Source organism: Hordeum vulgare, chromosome 1H (genome assembly GCF_904849725.1).
Source record: "Hordeum vulgare subsp. vulgare chromosome 1H, MorexV3_pseudomolecules_assembly, whole genome shotgun sequence".
NCBI lineage: Eukaryota > Viridiplantae > Streptophyta > Magnoliopsida > Poales > Poaceae > Hordeum > Hordeum vulgare.
The window spans coordinates 350,856,039-350,862,038 of NC_058518.1; positions in this window are offsets into that span (position 1 = coordinate 350,856,039).

A 6,000-nucleotide genomic window follows, 5' to 3' on the forward strand; every position below is an offset into this window, starting at 1 on the left:
GATTGAGCTCCGAGACACCACCAAGCTTCTAGGACGCCAAAGCATCCACGAAGAACAATATCAAGGGTACTAAGTACCAAAGGTAGTAAGCTTCTCAACTTCTCACTTCCACGTATCACCGTGGAGAACTCAAACCGATGCAACTAATGCAATGGCAAGAACACACGAAGTGGTCAAGTCCCTCACACTCAAATCCCTCCACAACAACAAAAGCTATGGAGAAATATGAGAGGAAGAACAAGGAGCTCACAAAGAACTCCAAGATCAAGATCCAAGGGGTTCCCCTCACATAGAGGAGAAAGTGATTGGTGGAGATGTGGATCTAGATCTCCTCTCTCTTTTCCCTCAAGAACAAGCAAGAATCATTGGAGGGATAGAGAGTAATCAAGCTCTAAGAATGTCAACAATGGAGGTAGAACAAGAGCTCAACAGATGGATGAGACCAAGGGGGAAGAAGACCCCCTTTATATAGTGGGGGAAGGAATCAGACCGTTACCCCCACTTTCTGCCCGAGCTCCAGCGGTACTACCGCTGGCACTGCAGCGGTACTACCGCTGGGCCCCTGGTAGTGCAACGGCACTACCACCGCCAAGAAAGTCTTCGCAAAAAGGTCCGTCCACGAACAACCGCTAGGCAGGCGGTACTAAGCTCCTGGAGCGGTACTACCGCTGACCAGGGGCGGTACTACCGCCAGCCAGCGGTACTACCGCTAGGGCCAGCGGTACTACCGCCAACTCTAGCGGTACTACCGCTAGGTCCAGCGGTACTACCGCTAGGTCCAACGGTACTACCACTCGCCACTGAAACAGCCATAACTTTCGCAACCGAGCTCCGAATCGAGCAAACCCAAGCTTGTTGGATTCAGGACGACAAGGGCTATCCAAACAGCGACTATCACAACTTGCACATCGCACATCGCAATCTTGATGACTTCGTGCTGATCCACTTGAACTTGCACATCGCAATCTTGATGACTATCACAACTTGACATCATACTTCATGGGTTGTATGAGATCTTCCCTTTGACGCAAGCCCATGGAAACACACCTAACCCCCACATAGAACTCTCACGAAGACCATGGGTTAGTACACAAATACGTAATGGACAATGCTTACCATACCATGGGATCACTTGATCCCTCTCGGTACATCTTGTACGCTTTGTGTGTTGATCATCTTGATTTACTCTTTGTCTGAGATCTTGATCAACCATGTGTCTCTATGACCATTCTTTGGATAATACCTTGAATCCGAAAGCAAAGTGTTTGTTTCTAGAAACGGATCCTTTCTCGAGGAAAGGTTTCTCTCGAAAGAATTGAGTGGGAGGGTGGTAGAACTTGATGAGGTTATTGAACCATCACCTCAACCAGTGTGTAGCAGGGTGCAAGAAGTTGTTCCTGTGGCGCCTACACCAATTGAAGTGAAAGCTGATGATGGTGATCATCGAGCATCGGATCAAGTTACTACAAACCTCGTAGGTTGACAAGGTCGCGTACTACTGCAGAGTGGTACGGTAACCCTGTCTTGGAGGTCATGTTGTTGAGCAATAGTGAACCTACGAGTTATGGAGAAAGCAATGGTGGGCCCGGATTCCGACAAATGGCTGGAGGCCATGAAATCCGAGAGAGGATCCATGTATGAAAACAAAGTGTAGACTTTGGAAGAACTACTTGATGGTCATAGGACTATTGAGTAAAGATGGATCTTTAAAAGGAAGACAGACGATGATGGTGATAAGTCACTATTAAGAAAATCTCGACTTGTCGCAAAGATGTTTCTGACAAGATCAAACAATTGACTATGATGAGACTTTCTCACTCGTAGCGATGCTAAAAGTCTGTTAGAATTATGATAGTAGTTGTGCATTATTTATGAAATATTGCACATAGGATGTCAAAACATTGTTTCCTCGACGGTTTCCTTGAGCAAACATTGTATGTGATACAACCAGGATGTTTTGTCGATCCTAAAGATACTAGCAAGTATGCAAGCTCCAGCGATCCTTCAATGGACTGGTGCAAGCATCTTGGAGTTGGAATATACACTTTGATGAGACGATCAAAGATTTTGGGTTTGTACAAGGTTTATGAGAAACTTGTATTTCCAAAGAAGTGAGTGGGAGCACTATAGAATTTCTGATAAGTATATGTGGTTGACATATTGTGGATCAGAGGTAATGTAGAATTTCTATATAGCATACAAGGTTGTTTGAAAGGAGTTTTTCAAAGGAATACCTGGATTGCGCTACTTGAATGTTGAGCATCAAAGATCTATGGAGATAGATCGAAAGCGCTTAATAGAAGTTTCAACAAGATGCACGCCTTGACAAGTTTTTGAAGGAGTTCAAAATAGATCAGCAAAGAAGGAGTTCTTGGTTGCATTGTAAGGTGTGAATTTGAGTAAGACTCAAAACCCGACCCCGGCAGAATAAAGAGAATAGACGAAGGTCGTCTTCTATGCCTTGGCCGTAGAATCTGAAGTATGCCATGCTGGGTACTGCACCTGATGTGTGCCTTGACTCAAAGTCTGTTGAGAGGTACAGAGAGTGATCCATGATTGAATCACTAGCAGCGGTCAAAATTTATCCATAGTAACTGATGGACTAAGGAATTTTCTCGATTATGGAGGTGGTTAAAGAGTTCGTCGTAAAGGTTACGTCGATGCAAGCTTTGACACTAATCCGAATAACTATGAGTAGTGAAACGGATTCGTATAATAGAGTAGATATTTGGAGTATTTCCGAATAGCACATAGTAGCAGCATCTATAAGATGACATAAAGATTTGTAAAGAACACACGGATCTGAAAGTTTCAGAACCGTTGACTAAAACCGTTGAAAGTTTCAGAAATCTTAAGACCATGCAGATATGAAAATGCCAATGATATAGAGATGTGAGATCTCTATGAATGAAGAACCGGCAAAAACTCCAACATCGAAAACATCATAGTAGATGCATATGGACTCCGTTTTCGATGAACTCGAGCTTGTCACGAAGATGACCATAAGCTCTAAAACTTACAAAGAGAAACACCAAACAAGAACCAAGAAGTATGATGCAAGGATGCAAATGGTTTGAGCTCTCAACGAATGATACGATCAAGCTACTCACTTGAGAGCCCCCTTGATAGTACAGCAATCTATCCTAAACAGAAAACCTATCAAGGGCAAACCTATACCTTGCACCTCGTCCTCTTGAGCTAGATGATGATGATCTTGGCTTCCTCAAGATGGACCACCTTTCTTGATTGTGTTGGCTTGATGAAGACTAGTTGATTGCTCCCCCATACTCACTATGGGTGAGCCACTCTTCAGCATATCTTCACAAGTCCATTGCCACCACAATGGACGACAAGCTTAAAGCATGATATCTTCGTGCTGATCCACTTGAACTTGCACATCGCAATCTTGATGACTATCACAACTTGACGTCATACTTCATGGGTTGTATGAGATCTTCCCTTTGACGCAAGCCCATGGAAACACACCTAACCCCCACATAGAACTCTCACGAAGACCATGGGTTAGTACACAAATACGTAATGGACAATGCTTACCATACCATGGGATCACTTGATCCCTCTCGGTACATCTTGTACGCTTTGTGTGTTGATCATCTTGATTTACTCTTTGTCTGAGATCTTGATCAACCATGTGTCTCTATGACCATTCTTTGGATAATACCTTGACTCCGAAAGCAAAGTGTTTGTTTCTAGAAACGGATCCTTTCTCGAGGAAAGGTTTCTCTCGAAAGAATTGAGTGGGAGGGTGGTAGAACTTGATGAGGTTATTGAACCATCACCTCAACCAGTGTGTAGCAGGGCGCAAGAAGTTGTTCCTGTGGCGCCTACACCAATTGAAGTGAAAGCTGATGATGGTGATCATCGAGCATCGGATCAAGTTACTACAAACCTCGTAGGTTGACAAGGTCGCGTACTACTGCAGAGTGGTACGGTAACCCTGTCTTGGAGGTCATGTTGTTGAGCAATAGTGAACCTACGAGTTATGGAGAAAGCAATGGTGGGCCCGGATTCCGACAAATGGCTGGAGGCCATGAAATCCGAGAGAGGATCCATGTATGAAAACAAAGTGTAGACTTTGGAAGAACTACTTGATGATCATAGGACCATTGAGTAAAGATGGATCTTTAAAAGGAAGACAGACGATGATGGTGATAAGTCACTATTAAGAAAAGCTCGACTTGTCGCAAAGATGTTTCTAACAAGATCAAACAATTGACTATGATGAGACTTTCTCACTCGTAGCGATGCTAAAAGTCTGTTAGAATTATGATAGTAGTTGTGCATTATTTATGAAATATTGCACATAGGATGTCAAAACATTGTTTCCTCGACGGTTTCCTTGAGAGCAAACATTGTATGTGATACAACCAGGAGGTTTTGTCGATCCTAAAGATACTAGCAAGTATGCAAACTCCAGCAATCCTTCAATGGACTGGTGCAAGCATCTTGGAGTTGGAATATACACTTTGATGAGACGATCAAAGATTTTGGGTTTGTACAAGGTTTATGAGAAACTTGTATTTCCAAAGAAGTGAGTGGGAGCACTATAGAATTTCTGATAAGTATATGTGGTTGACATATTATGGATCAGAGGTAATGTAGAATTTCTATATAGCATACAAGGTTGTTTGAAAGGAGTTTTTCAAAGGAATACCTGGATTGCGCTACTTGAATGTTGAGCATCAAAGATCTATGGAGATAGATCGAAAGCGCTTAATAGAAGTTTCAACAAGATGCACGCCTTGACAAGTTTTTGAAGGAGTTCAAAATAGATTAGCAAAGAAGGAGTTCTTGGTTGCATTGTAAGGTGTGAATTTGAGTAAGACTCAAAACCCGACCCCGGCAGAATAAAGAGAATAGACGAAGGTCGTCTTCTATGCCTTGGCCGTAGAATCTGAAGTATGCCATGCTGGGTACTGCACCTGATGTGTGCCTTGACTCAAAGTCTGTTGAGAGGTACAGAGAGTGATCCATGATTGAATCACTAGCAGCGGTCAAAATTTATCCATAGTAACTGATGGACTAAGGAATTTTTCTCGATTATGGAGGTGGTTAAAGAGTTCGTCGTAAAGGGTTACGTCGATGCAAGCTTTGACACTAATCCGAATAACTATGAGTAGTGAAACGGATTCGTATAATAGAGTAGATATTTGGAGTATTTCCGAATAGCACATAGTAGCAGCATCTATAAGATGACATAAAGATTTGTAAAGAACACACGGATCTGAAAGTTTCAGAACCGTTGACTAAAACCTCTCTCACGAGCAAAACGTGATTAGACCGCATAACTATATGGGTGTTGGATTCGTTGGAATCACATGGTGATGTGAACTAGATTATTGACTCTAGTGCAAGTGGAAGACTGTTGGAAATATGCCCTAGAGGCAATAACAAATTAGTTATTACTATATTTCTTTGTTCATGATAATCGTTTATTATCCATGCTATAATTGTATTGATTGGAAACACAGTGCATGTGTGGATACATAGACAAAACACTGTCCCTAGTAAGCCTCTAGTTGACTAGCTCGTTGATCGAAGATGGTCAAGGTTTCCTGACCATAGGCAAGTGTTGTCACTTGATAACGGGATCACATCATTAGGAGAATCATGTGATGGACTAGACCCAAACTAATAGACGTAGCATGTTGATCGTGTCATTTTGTTGCTACTGTTTTCTGTGTGTCAAGTATTTGTTCCTATGACCATGAGATCATATAACTCACTGACACCGGAGGAATGCTTTGTGTGTATCAAACGTCGCAACGTAACTGGGTGACTATAAAGATGCTCTACAGGTACCTCCGAAGGTGTTCGTTGAGTTAGTATGGATCGAGACTGAGATTTGTCACTCCGTGTGACAGAGAGATATCTCGGGGCCCACTCGGTAATACAACATCACGCACAAGCCTTGCAAGCAATGTGACTTAGTGTAAGTTGCGGGATCTTGTATTACAGAACGAGTAAAGAGACTTGCCG